The 14,136-nt window shown below is 34.0% G+C and overlaps 1 protein-coding gene across 8 annotated transcripts in view; it reads right to left on the minus strand.

The window, feature by feature from the left end:
- The window catches only part of LOC105217179 (uncharacterized), a 263,745-nt gene that overhangs the window by 146,983 nt on the left and 102,626 nt on the right, over positions 1–14,136 (minus strand). For 7 of the 8 annotated variants that reach the window (XM_054226880.1, XM_054226883.1, XM_054226895.1 and 4 more), the window contains one exon: positions 11,066–11,099. The exons of the other annotated variant lie outside the window; for it this stretch is intronic. The gene's annotated coding sequence lies outside the window, so the exon portion shown is untranslated. The remainder of the gene's footprint in view (positions 1–11,065; positions 11,100–14,136) is intronic. 8 annotated transcript variants of the gene reach the window in all.

Genomic DNA, 14,136 nt, shown 5'->3' on the forward strand with positions numbered 1-14,136 from the left:
AACTGTATTTAGTGTAATCCGAAAGAAGTAGAAAGAATCGGCTAAGAATCGTCCAAATATTGCCGATACCAAGGCCGATTAACCGGTCGGTCTCTACAATCTATCACATTTTAGCATTTAACAAAGGTAAAACAAACAGCCAGTAAAAATACAACAATAGCATATTTTGTCACTTGACACCTTTTGCGGCCAAGCATTTAACATGACAGCGGCAAAAGGTCAGCAGACAACAACACGAGTTGCTAAGTAACTAGGCACCCAAGCGCTGAGATAACTGTCACATTGACAGGTAAGAGCGTCAGCATGATTTGGGTCACGTCACATGAAAAGGTGGCAACCACAACAGCTGGGCAAATAATTATAGCACCAAAGCAACAAGACAGTGAAGACACAACATTTATAGTGGGTGTGGTCATTGAATATTGTACTTTTACATCTAGATCTAAACTTGTTTGTGTATTTGAGTCGAGTCAGTGAATTGTCTCACTCTATACAAGGCATTTTTTGGACAACTATTTCCAGCGTTCCTTTTTAATTTCTTCTTCTTCGTCATTATCAGTTAAGCCAGAAAGCTGTTAAGGTCTGAACCAAACACGAGAAAGTCGAAGGAATTCACCATATATGTTCTATTCAATTTACCTTTATTGAGGGTCAATCAAGGTCCCTTGATAATAAGCATGAAATTAGTTTGATGGGAAAACTAGAGGAATATCATAAAGAATCGACAAATTAAAGTGAAAAAAGCATTTTCGAAGAGAATATAATAACTCCCGATCTTACTATATTATTTCTCTTCCACTTGCTTTACGTATCCAACCTTTCATTCATACTTCTTCTTGTTGCAATGCATTGGTCCAACTGTCAGAGGAATGAAGTCAGTGCAAGAATTGCAGATGAAGTGAAAAGAAATTATGTGAAAGTCATCAACTCAAATACGACACGTACATATGTCATAAAAATCGGAAATGAACACACTGTTCCCCACTCAAACTCCAGCACTTGTGGCAGAAACACGCAGCTTGACGGCTGTCATTGGTCTGCCGCAAAATTGCGTGTTGCCAGATTTTTCACCGCATTTGCAGTCAGGCATAATTGCATGCAGACATTTGTGTGTGTGTGTGTAATGCCGTCTTCGCGGTTGACAAGCGACATATTGCCTGCGGAAAAGTGGAAATTAAAATAAAGGAGCTGGCAAAATAAAATATTAAATATAACGAAATATAAGTTAATATTTAAGTAAGCGGTAGATGCTCCGCGGAGCTGGATCTTTAGATCTCTTACTTTAGCTTCTAATATGGGCAGTGTCTTATACTCGACTACTTCGGCTCAATCTCAGAAATCTTCGCAATTTGCCTCCTGTATCGGTCAAGTCTACTACTCACTGATTTTTGTTTTGAACTCCGATTTTGTGGTAGCAGATATCTCTATGCAGAAATTCAGCATTACTTTCAAACTGAAGATAAAAGAGCAACTATTTATATAAATTTTTGCTAGTCTGAACTAGTTCAGCACTTATTTTAAGTGAGGCAATCCTTAAAGTCATTCCTCATACTTCTCATTATCAGAGGAAGTAGTGTCTTTACTAGACCTTTCGAATTTAATCCTACAAGCTAGAAATTCGCAGTATTTTCTGTCATATAAATTTTTAGGACTTTTTTACAGAAGTATGTCCAAATTTCTCTCCGAATAGGGTTAGTCTCCGACATTAAGTAGTCTTAGTTATCTCACAGAAGGTATTGACAACGTGAAATTCAAACCAAGTGTTTACGCCCCGGAATTAACGACTTCTTTATAGTGTCTATCAACGTAACAGAAAAGAAAAAAATTATTACAAATTCACACACTTTCTCTCACCTAAATCTCTACCGTAGAAAGACAACTTCATTTTACCGCAAATTTAAATAGCCGAAATCACGTATTCTGCAATCGTTTTTCCTTTTGTGCTCTCTCAACCCATTTTAAACTTGTCACAGTGAGTTAACAATTTCATTAAAATTCTTCTGTCGCAGTGAAATTGCAACAACTGTATCTGCTAAGTTGCTCATTGCAGGCAATAAATATATGGAGATATTTACACCACTCAACATAGATAGAAAGAAAATTCTTTACGCTTGTAAGGGGTTCTTCTTGAGGGAAATTTATTGGGTCCGAAAGAGAATTAATGTTTCTTTCGATTGCACTTGCTTAAGGAATGGTAAGACTGACCGAGATGGCTTATACCTTTTTAGGCCAATTTTTCACGCACGCTCTTGACAAAGAAGATCTATTTTTCTCATTCCCATTGTCAAAGTATTTATACCTTTTGAAAAGAATCGCTCGAGTTCGCTTAGTGTCGCATTTTTCCCTTTCCACAAGGATGAACTTTGATAGTTTTCTCGTCTGCCTCCCTCACAACCCTTGGACAACGAGTTCTGCATCGTTTTCGTCAAATTCCTTTCGTTCAAAATTTTCGTCGTCAACTAAAACTATAGTTTCAATCTCAGGATATTTTCACAGTTAACTAGTGTAATCACAACTACGGGCAAGAGGGCTACAAAACCCCATCATGGTCCAACTTATTATGAACTGCACTAATTTACAGTTACTTGTTAGTCGTGTTGGTTCATTTGTGAGTGGTAATTTTTCAATGTCAAACCGCTAGTCTATGGGGCGGTATCTCTGGTTTTGCAAAATTTTTGCACTGCAACTTAGTAAACTATTAAAACTCTGTCTTTTCTCGGTATAATAACTTATCTACGCGGCGTACTATGAATTCAGTCGCTGCTGATAATCGCTTTGACGCGTGCTTGCCTTTATTAATGAGTGTACTTTTGGTCATTTGTAACGGTATGCCGGTACGCCGGTGTTGCACGTGAGTTCATGGCAAACAATTCGTGTGTTTGAGATTTTCCAGGGTGAGGAGGAGCTTTCTTCCGAAATTTTTGTGGTTTGTTGAATGAAAACGTTGGCGGAAATGTCTTTATCTCAGTTGCAGTTGTTTAAGATAATTTGCAATGCCGGAAATTACAATTTTCTTTACTCACTCGTAATGAGCATTCAGTATCTTCAGAAGATTAAAGTTAGCGCGTAGATATGTGCAGGTTAAAATGGTCGAAAGCAGAACTCTCGACTTATTTTATGCGAAGTATGAAGCTCTCGAAAGACTTTTTGGAGATGAAGAATGATAAGCGGTAACAATAACTCAAAGGAAAATTGTTATATAAGATCGGATCTATTAACGACGCAGAATCCCACCCATATTAGAATAAGATATCTTCTGTAATAACGGAAGATAGTTTCAGTATTCAACAACAACTATCTGGTTAATAGTAGAAGGCTGGGAGAGGAACACTTCTTAGGGGAACAAAACAGTTTTTGAAGCTTTTTCGGGTCCTTTCCAAACTAAAGTCTAAAACTCTGGTTTCTTTTAGACTAAACGACTTAATAAGTTATTCCTAAAGCCAGAACATACAAAATTCGGAAAGAATAACTTCGGTTCTATTTAGCCTCTTTTCATCCAGTCTTTGCGGCTGCGATCTCTCCAACAAAGGATATCAACCGTCCGATCTCCTTAGTACTCATAGTAAGCTCGTTTATTTTCTAAATATGTTTCAGGCTCCGTGCCTGACATTTGACTTTCCTTTTTCGTCTGTCCTTATGACGATTGAAATGTCAGTAATTTTTTTCCTCAAATAGGAAAAGTTATTTTCCGCCGGACTTTAATAAATAGCTAAGTTCAACATAAAAACATGACCGAAAGGTTATCTGGGGAAAGCGAACCCTTAACCCTTAACTTTAATAGAGCACTTAATTTACGCCCAAATTGATTGTGAATACAAAAAATGTACATCAAAGTTATAACTTTATCGAGGCAAATAAATGACCGTCATCCAATCGACGCACAGTGCGGTGAATATGGAGGAAAAGTGGATATTAAGCTAATTGGTACAGCAGAGCATACAGAAAGCAGATTTTTTATCGACTATGAACCATATATAACTTTCAAAAAATTTGTAGAAAAATGTGCAATTTCCACAACTTAACCCAGCTCTCCAACCGCGCCAAATAATACGCACATTTCAGCTTATTATTCGCATTCCCAAAAATAATAAATAATTCACAGGCCATGCTATTGCATTCCATAACAAGTTAAATAGCTAAAAAGCTACACAACCCGTTATCCGTTTGGCTGAAATATTTACAATTTTTGTTTCTTCTTTTCCTGTTCCCAACATGCAAACCGAGTATTTGCAACCGAAGTTCAAGAAATTAAACCGAAGAAATGTTGAGAGTGAACAATTGCCACCGCTTGCCGACAGCGTTTGCTTAGTTGTGCCTTTGTAGCACTTTGTTGACAGCAATGGAGAGGAAAAATTATGTTATGTTGTTGCAAAATATATAAACGTAAGAGATTAACAAGCGAAACAGCAAAGCAGCAAAGAGTATATAAATTTACATGCCACAACGGATGGGATAAGGGTGGCAGCAACAAATTTCGTACGACATTTCCTTGAACCAGCAAAAAAAGTACATACAAACATATATATGTGTAGAAGAGTTTGTTATTGTAGCATAAATATGAGTTGCCAGCCTCGCCCAGTATTTAGTTGTTTGCAAGTGTGAAGCTTTCCACCTAATCTCTTACTGCTGCTGATTTGTTAGTCCTCCTTCCACAGAATCCCGAGCAGTTTGAAGTACGACATCCGAATTAGTTCCCACTCTAGTATTAGATCCGTTTCCACTGACTTTGGATCCACTCAGGACTCCACTTCGCATCTCTAAGAGGTTACTCGGATTTCCTTTACTAGTATTGCTCATTTAAGTAGCTCTGTCGGATTGCATAAAAGAGAGTATTTGAATAATACATTAAAGCAGTAGAGCTTCCATCTATACAATCTCTATCTATAAACTTATCAAACTGACCTCGTATAGCGCATACGTACTGGTACGAGGGCTGCTATATATATTTCTGGCCTAGGCAATACTAAGTGTTGCCAGGTGCAATCTGACATTTCCATTGGAAGGTTTGACATTTTTTAGCATAACATCACTCAGAACGTTTTGTCATTTAATCGTGAATTGTTTTATTTACAGGGAATTAAAAAATTCATCTCGGTCAAAAAATGGAATAAACTCGTGAACATTTTCGTGCGATCATTTTTCACAACTTTGGACGTGGATTATCGCGACAAGAGTGCATCGATGAACTAAAATCTTTGTATGATTATGAAGCACCATCCTATAGCACTGTGAAAAACTGGTACAACGAATTCAATCGTGGCCGACGCTCGCTCAAAGACGAATTCCGTGAAGGTCGTCCAAAAACAGCCGTCGTGCCAGAAAACATCGATGCCGTACGTGAACTGATAATGCAAGACCGTCATGTAACATACCTTCAGATAGAGGCATGCCTATGCATTTCTCCCACCAGCATACATTCGATATTGCATGAACACCTGGCCGTGAAAAAGGTTTGTTCTCGTTGGATCCCGCACAATTTGACAATCGCTCAAAAAAAGGCTCAAAAAAATTGCTTCGAAAATTGGTTTGAGCGCATGCAAAAGTGTATAAATCTTGATGGAGAATATTTTGAAAAACAATAAAACCATTTTCGTTGATAAATATTCCCATTTTCATTATTAGGCCAGAAATATATATAGCAGCCCTCGTATTTAGAAAATTAGTAATAACTATTGAGCTAAATTAAAAGGTATAAAGCTGCCCTCAACAGGCATCAAACACATTTGTTCGAGTGCTGTGCTATATTTTCCCTAATGTGGTTCATATATTTTTGCTGCTGTGGTTCATATTTGTGATGACCTTACATTTGGAGTTATTTTTTAGAAGTTCGAATATTGAATCGTGATTAGAAAATTAACATAATGTTCTCTCTCTTTCTCTGAAATTCTAAACTTTGGAATAATGCACTTCCCTAGTAACACGATTAAAGCCGTATCTAAAGTTATTTCGACAAAGTTGGTTGGCTGACAGTTAGCCAAGACGTTCGGATGCAGGCAGGTATTTGAATTGGCATAATTGACTTGATAAGTATTTAGAGTAGTTGTGCTTTTGGGATACAAACTGTTGCAAACGGCTAGAAATATTCCATATGAGAACCAACAGCTTAAATATGCTTGGAAGTTTAGGAATCTCAGTTGACGTTATAAACTATTGTACTAACAACTGACAGTGGAAATTACTAAAAATGTAATAGCCTTTTCAAACAGGAGCTAACTGATCAATTAACCGACCTCTGCTCGATTAAAATGCCTATTAAGATCGATTTACCAGACAAAATAAAAATTTACATTAATTCTTAATTGAATTTTAATCGACAGTGTGAATGGCAAAACCTGGTTTCTCAATCAAATTTCGAGATCATTATCAAACATAATGGAACTAATAAGGGATCGCATATCATAATCTATTTATAAAAGAAACTGTCCTTTTGGAGTATTTATATGACTTGCCCACTTTGTTAAGGGTGATACTATATCAAGGACTCAACTCACTGGAAAGCTATCATACGGACAACAAGTTAATTAGACCATATTCGGTTGACTTTAGGCCATTTCAGACCAATTTCACTAGTTGTAAAAGATTCTCAATATTAATAAAACAGACAGTGGTGAATTTGAATGAAACGTTACATTCAGAAACAGTTGCGTTAAACTCGTGCACTTTAGAGCTTTACCGGCTTGTGAAAACTGTTACATCTTTACTACAGAAGATATACACATGTACAAAAAATGTAAAGTGTTTTTCAATAGGGTAGCTACAAAAGTCAACCAATAGGAACAGAAAACGGCTCCATACTTTCCCCGCTCTTTTGACATTTCTCTTCAGTAAGGGTTGCCATTTCACCATTGAAAATGTACGATACAACAACGAGTCAAAATTATTATTACTACCAAAAGTCAGTGACCTCAAGTTTAAGAGTGCTAGGTCCAATTAATGGTCTGTTCCTTTCTGGCTTAATGCTATTGTCAATAATCAAAATATGCGTTATTGGTTAGGCAGCAATCCACACGTACTCCATGAGTCACCATTGCATCCCGAAAAAAATACTATTTGCCAGCGATGATTGATGAACTTCGTACGAATCCATACATAATTGCATCGATTGTATTTTCACAGGAACTTTTGTATTGTATCTTATGGAATAATCCTTTATATATATCGCTGACAAAGATAATAATATACAAACGCTTGTTGTAAGAGCTGTGTATCAAATCGCATGTAAGGTAATTTTTCACTTTCAATATGGCCAATATTATTCTTGGTTTTCAGAAGTCAGAAAAAAATGAAAATATACATTTTTTAATTAAATTTACCCAGCAGACTGAGCAAAAATGCATTCATATGAGCGGGTGAACAGCTAAATGTATAAAAAGCTTAAGAAAACCCTCATATATTATATGTAATGTATGCGTAGTCAAATTGATAAAGAGTTAAAACGAAAACGAAAAGGATTTCTTCCGGTAAACCGAATTTTGTATTTCACAAATGAGTTTGGATTGAGATCGCTTCAAGGGAGGGAGGGATCAATATTTTCTTCACAAAACTCACTCAAATGGTATGATATATCACAAAAATAAGACTTTGGGGTTTCAGATTAGTATATTGAAAATAAGTTCTTCATCAATTCAAAAACTAAACTTTCGAAAAGTGTTTAGGAGAGGTTTAACGCAACTTATCACCCCACGTATGTCTACTTTTGACAGATGATGTCATAGTTTTCGTAACTTAAATGAGAGCAAGAAGTAGAATATGTCAAAAAGCTCTGAATCTGTACAATGGTTAAATTTAGAAGTGGATATGAAGTAAAATATTCTCATTATGTTAAAGATCGTATGATTATTCCTATAAGATGAAATAATCCAGATCGTTCCCACTTTCTCAAGAATGAAGTAACTGCACACCCCAGTACCTCAACTACCATATCTGAACTCAACCATTTTAGAATCAGTATTCAGTTTAATAATATATTGCATGGACAGCGTTGCCAATCAATATTCTATATGGAAAATTTCAAAATACACTGAATTTACAAACTGAGCACGTATGAACAAAATTTATTTATTTTTATTTCCTATTTTATTTTTCTTCGTTCATAACATTTATAAAATATTTATTTCTTGTCTGTTGACAAAAGCAAATATCACACACAAAAACGAAAACAATTCAACGCATGAATATTGAATATCCGTTGGTCCCGCCGGAGATAAAAGCAATGCACGAAATACATTTTTTATCTGAACGCTTTCGAACAGCATATAAAAATACTACGCGCAAGTAACTAAACATCGATTAACCCTTACAACACGTAGTAAATTTTATTGAATTGGACGCTGGGGAATGAACACACATACGAGTATAAATGAGTACTTTATGGAGGCGTGAAATGGTAAGAAGAACAGAGAATAGAGTGCATGCGAAACCTCTGAAAAATGCCATTGAACTGTCCATATGAAAGCAATAGCAATAACACATAGTGCCGTTAGCCGGCGGGAAGGTCAGCTAATAGCCGATAGTTGTGTGGGGAAAAGTGAGTAACTGTACTGAAATCAAATGGTGCAAACATGATACATTAGCGCCAAATATAAGCACTTCAGCAGCTGCGAACACCAGGCAATACAGCCATAAATGATGAATTCCTTGGCGTTTGAACCTCAGTTCTGCGGAGCAGTTCATTTATCTTGCTTTACGGCACTGAGTGTTCAGTGTTGAGGCGGCATGACATTTGACAGCTGTGGATTGGCAGGCGTGTCCATATGTAATGACAGCACTAAAGTTGAAGGAGACTGAAGCAAAAACTGGAGGAAACAGCAAGAAGCACTTACAAGTAGCAGATATAAATATGTTTGTATATAAAGCGAAACTAACTGTTTAAGTTTGCTTGGTAGCAACAGTGGAAATAAAAATGACAACTGCCTATCTGCAATCTCATGAACGTGACTGCAATAAGCAAGCATTTACTCACAGAATAGATAATCAGTTGGAGATGGGATATTCTTCGTATTCTGCAATAAGCACAACAATTTACATTGTAGGAAGTAGACAACAAGAAATAAAATTAAAATGAATTGTTAATATGTAGCAAATGAACAGCTGGATTGTATTACAGCAATAAAATATGTAATGATTTTATATAGACTAGTTAGGTAGTGCTTTACGGTAAGTATTTTTCAAATCACGCTCATATATCGATAGAAATTACGAAGGTTCCGATTTTATATAGGGTGAAATAATTATTGTAAAAACTTAAACGACACTTCGAGCTAAATGTCTTCAAGAATCTTTCATTTATTTCTAATGTCAACTAATATAACTTTAATGGGAACTCTATCGACGGATCTGTCGTGTTCCAATTCAACTTTTCGGAAGAGGAATAGGGATCCAGATTAGGTTTTGGACAAAAATTTAGCAGCTTAATCTATCGAACGTACCGTGTGAAAGGCTAAAGCCCACGGTCAACAAAGTGATTGGACATTATCAGTGTGGTTGTAAACCTGAAAAATCAACAACTGACCAGATATTCACGATAGACCAAATCTTGTAGAAGACCCGTGAAAAGAGGATCGACACACACCACCTTTTCGTTTGTAAAATTTCGATTTGAAACCTGCTTTTGACAGCAAGAAAAAGAGCTGCCCCTAATATTGCAGGGATGGAACGATGAGCTGTACGAGTTATACGACGACATTGACATAGTTCAGCGAATAAACGGACAGTGGCTACTCTGGCTACAACAATCTATGTTATCCGAATGGACGAAAACACTCAAGCTTTGAAAGTGTTTGATGCAAAGTGTAGGAAGAGGAAGGCCTCCACTCCGTTGAAAAGACCAGGTGGAGAGCGACCTAGTTACACTAAGGATTTTCAACTGTCGCTGAATTGCGAGGGAAAGAGAAGAAAGGTGCCCTATTATCGATTCGCCTATAATCGGATAAACGGTTTCTACGCCAATTGCATACATACATACAAATGATGGATATTTGAAAATCCGAAAGAAAGAGCTTTTATATACCCTCCACTTATTTTTTCAGGTCATAAGTTAAGTGGTGGGTATAAAAAAGCTATCATGACTACTGAACTAGAGCTAAATTCAGCGCGCAAATTAATTAGAATCAGTAGATAAATTCAAAGAAGCAAATTGAGTGTTGGCCTGTGTTATGCAGTTATCAAACATGATTTTTTTCAAATGATCTATTGTAAGAAAGGCTCTCATTTCGCTGAAAAAATTTCATAGATTATCTTCAATTACGAGTGCTTAAATAGTGGATCATTTGGAAGTGTTTAAAAATATTAATTAGGAAAGTATGCTTTAAACAGATATCGCCTTTATGGTTCGTCTATCATTAAGAAGCGTACTACGAACAGTCACGATAAAATAATTGCTAACCGAAAAAAATCATTTATTTACCATGGAAACTTAAACGCGTTTTTGTACAATGAAAGAAAATTCATCGAACATAAGTTAACCATCACATGTACAGCAGCAAAGCAGCAAATATTGTCAGCAAAAAAAGTGTCTGCAATAATATTCATTGCAAGATAGTTGTAATTTTCAAGTGTGCAATATACAACTATCTCTAGCGCTACCTAAAAAGCCTAGATTACTTTTATTACTGTGCAAGCAGTCGTGAGTTGACGCTAGTTTTGACTTTTTATTGCCTACTTTTTACACCATAATAATCGAGCAAAAATTGTTATAACATTGTATATAATTTATATATATGTAATTATATATACATATATATTAGGGAATCCAAATGAATGCAGTTATCAACAGGCTGTTGAGAGGTAAAAAGTGCGCTTTTTGCGCCACATATAATTATGGCATTGCCTTATGCTGGCAAAATGCCAGCGAAACTATTGCATACGCCGCGAAAATTTTTTTTATTCTTTTGGCGGTGCAAAAGTTGTTGGCATTTCATTTTGTTTGCTTAACGCATTTTAGAATGCATATGCCTACATAATGGGAATATTCAAAATGCACCTTCGGGGTGGTGATGTATGACAAAGAGTAATGAAAATAATTACTAAACTATTTTTCGCATGGAAGTTTATGAGAGGAACTTACCTTAAATTATAGACATTGTTGGGTTGCTTTTTTTCTGAAAATACATATAAAGGAAAAATTGATTTGTTTAAAAAAAAAAACGATAATATTTTTAAAAATAATTTAATAATTTTCTATATCGATTCTGAATCGAGTTGGAAATTCTAATACAAATTCAACAGCTAATATATGTATATGCCTTTAATATATCAGATGATAATATATATTTTTATATACACTACTGGAAAAAATTAAGGGATCAGAAAAAAATTCCAAATTTTTGGGCAAATTTTAACAGGCCCTAACTTCGAAAGACATGGTCGTACAAGAAATCGATAAAGAAGGAAATTATAGCTCTGAGTGTCTAGTTTTTGGATTATAACTTTAAAAAATTTTTACCTCTGCGGTTTTTGAGTAATCGTAGAAAAACCAGCAACAAAAAAATTTTCAAAATTTTTTTAATTTTTTTTTTTGGTCTACGGGCGCGGACGACAACCTTTTGTCAATGCAAATATTGTTGCTCGAAACTTCCCCAATCGCAGACAACTTGTTCCTTAACTTGTTTTTTTTTTTGTTTTAAATTTAAGATTTTTCTGGAGCAAAAATGTGGAAAAAGCTAGAAAAAACGATTTTTTTTTCATTTTTTAAAATTATGAGCTGTTCAGAGCAAAAAACGTGATCCTTTAATTTTTTCAAAAATTTTATCGAGTGAAACAAAAAAACGGCTGGCTGAATTAATTTGATTTTTTTTAGGGTTTTTGTGGACTTATTGAACTGTAAAAGGTCATTAGTGGTTTCCTCAATCTTTTCGATCTAGCGCACGATTTTCCAAAAAACCACCAAAAGCCCTTTTTTTTGTTCCATTTTCAAATTCATGTGACAATAAGAAAAAAAAATTGTTTTCGGAAAAGCAATGGCTAGTCGTTAATGAGAATTCATTCAAGTTCTTGAAACCCACCATTAACTTTCTGTGCGATCATTGGTTGCTGAGATATTGATAATTAAAAACAAAAAGATCCTTTTCCATTTGAAGACCGATATCTCGACGAGAAGTGGACGTATCGAGGTGTTCAAAAAACCAAATTAAAGCTGAATGAACAAAGTATCTGATCCTTATAGTGGTTAAGCTAAACAACCTTTTTTCACGCCCGTAGACCAAAAAAAACTAAAAAAATTTTGAAAATTTTTTTGTTGCTGGTTTTTCTACGATTACTCAAAAACCGCAGAGGTTAAAATTTTTTAAAGTTCTAATCCAAAAACTAGACACTTGGAGCTATAATTTCCTTCTTTATCGATTTCTTGTACGACCATGTCTTTCGAAGTTACGGCCTGTTGAAATTTGCCCAAAAATTTGGAATTTATTTTTGATCCCTTAATTTTTTCCAGTTGTGTATTATTACACAAATATTTACTAAACTAACTAGTTTATAAGCAAATATAATACTTCTTTATGAAAATAGAAACTTGTTTTAAAATGCTCTCACATCTTTTCATGAATAGTTACGTATACGCACAGACACACCAAATAAAGCAAAAATGCAAGCTCAGCTGGATTTTCTAATAGAAAAAGCAAATACAATTTGTAGACATTTTTAAATATCAGTGCCATCAATAGGATTAACTTTTGTTTGCTACATTTATATTTTTCTGAAGTGTTTTTTTCAGTAAAATATTTTTTAAATGAACATTTCAAGCATATTCTTTTCCAAGACTAAGCTTCCTCATCCACTGAAACATCGTGTATATTTGTGCATTCGCTTCTCACTAGAAATTTGTATTCCTTTTATGATTATTGCTCTAGAACTTTTTGGCTAGATGCCAGACATACACTTTCGCTGCATTGGCATGCTTTCATTTTGAATTTTTATGCTTTGAGGCGTCTGTAAGAGCACTCACTGCTATGAAACGCATTTTCATTTTACTTAAATATTCATTAAATTGTAAGTAATTTGCATGTCTATGGCTTTACAGTGGAAACGAAGTTGGCGACAAGAGAAAAAAACAGTTTTATGATACTACCGATATTCGATATTCATGAAGTGACTAGATTAAAGATAAAGTTAAATATAGAGGATGGGAGAAAGATATTGCTTAATTAAAATATAATGTTATATAACATTAAAGATAAAGATTAAAAATTAAAAATTTATATTTAAGATTAAAGATTTAAGAATTAAGAATTAAGATTTAAGAATTAAGATTTAAGATTTAAGATTTAAGATTTAAGATTTAAGATTTAAGATTTAAGATTTAAGATTTAAGATTTAAGATTTAAGATTTAAGATTTAAGATTTAAGATTTAAGATTTAAGATTTAAGATTTAAGATTTAAGATTTAAGATTTAAGATTTAAGATTTAAGATTTAAGATTTAAGATTTAAGATTTAAGATTTAAGATTTAAGATTTAAGATTTAAGATTTAAGATTTAAGATTTAAGATTTAAGATTTAAGATTTAAGATTTAAGATTTAAGATTTAAGATTTAAGATTTAAGATTTAAGATTTAAGATTTAAGATTTAAGATTTAAGATTTAAGATTTAAGATTTAAGATTTAAGATTTAAGATTTAAGATTTAAGATTTAAGATTTAAGATTTAAGATTTAAGATTTAAGATTTAAGATTTAAGATTTAAGATTTAAGATTTAAGATTTAAGATTTAAGATTTAAGATTTAAGATTTAAGATTTAAGATTTAAGATTTAAGATTTAAGATTTAAGATTTAAGATTTAAGATTTAAGATTTAAGATTTAAGATTTAAGATTTAAGATTTAAGATTTAAGATTTAAGATTTTAGATTTTAGATTTTAGATTTTAGATTTAAGATTTAAGATTTAAGATTTAAGATTTAAGATTTTAGATTTAAGTTTTAAGATTTAAGATTTAAAATTAAAGATTTAAAGCATCCCTTACAACTAATTCGCATACTTAAGTAGAACGACAAGAACACTTGCATAAAATATCATCCTTAAAGCTGAAAAACATAAAAGAAATACTAATGTGACCTGCGGCGAATACTGGAAATCACTAATATGCGCATAAATTTCAAAAGATATGCTTCGTAGTATGCAACAGACCACGCATGTGTTGGCGTC

Source organism: Zeugodacus cucurbitae, chromosome 2 (genome assembly GCF_028554725.1).
Source record: "Zeugodacus cucurbitae isolate PBARC_wt_2022May chromosome 2, idZeuCucr1.2, whole genome shotgun sequence".
Taxonomy (NCBI): domain Eukaryota; kingdom Metazoa; phylum Arthropoda; class Insecta; order Diptera; family Tephritidae; genus Zeugodacus; species Zeugodacus cucurbitae.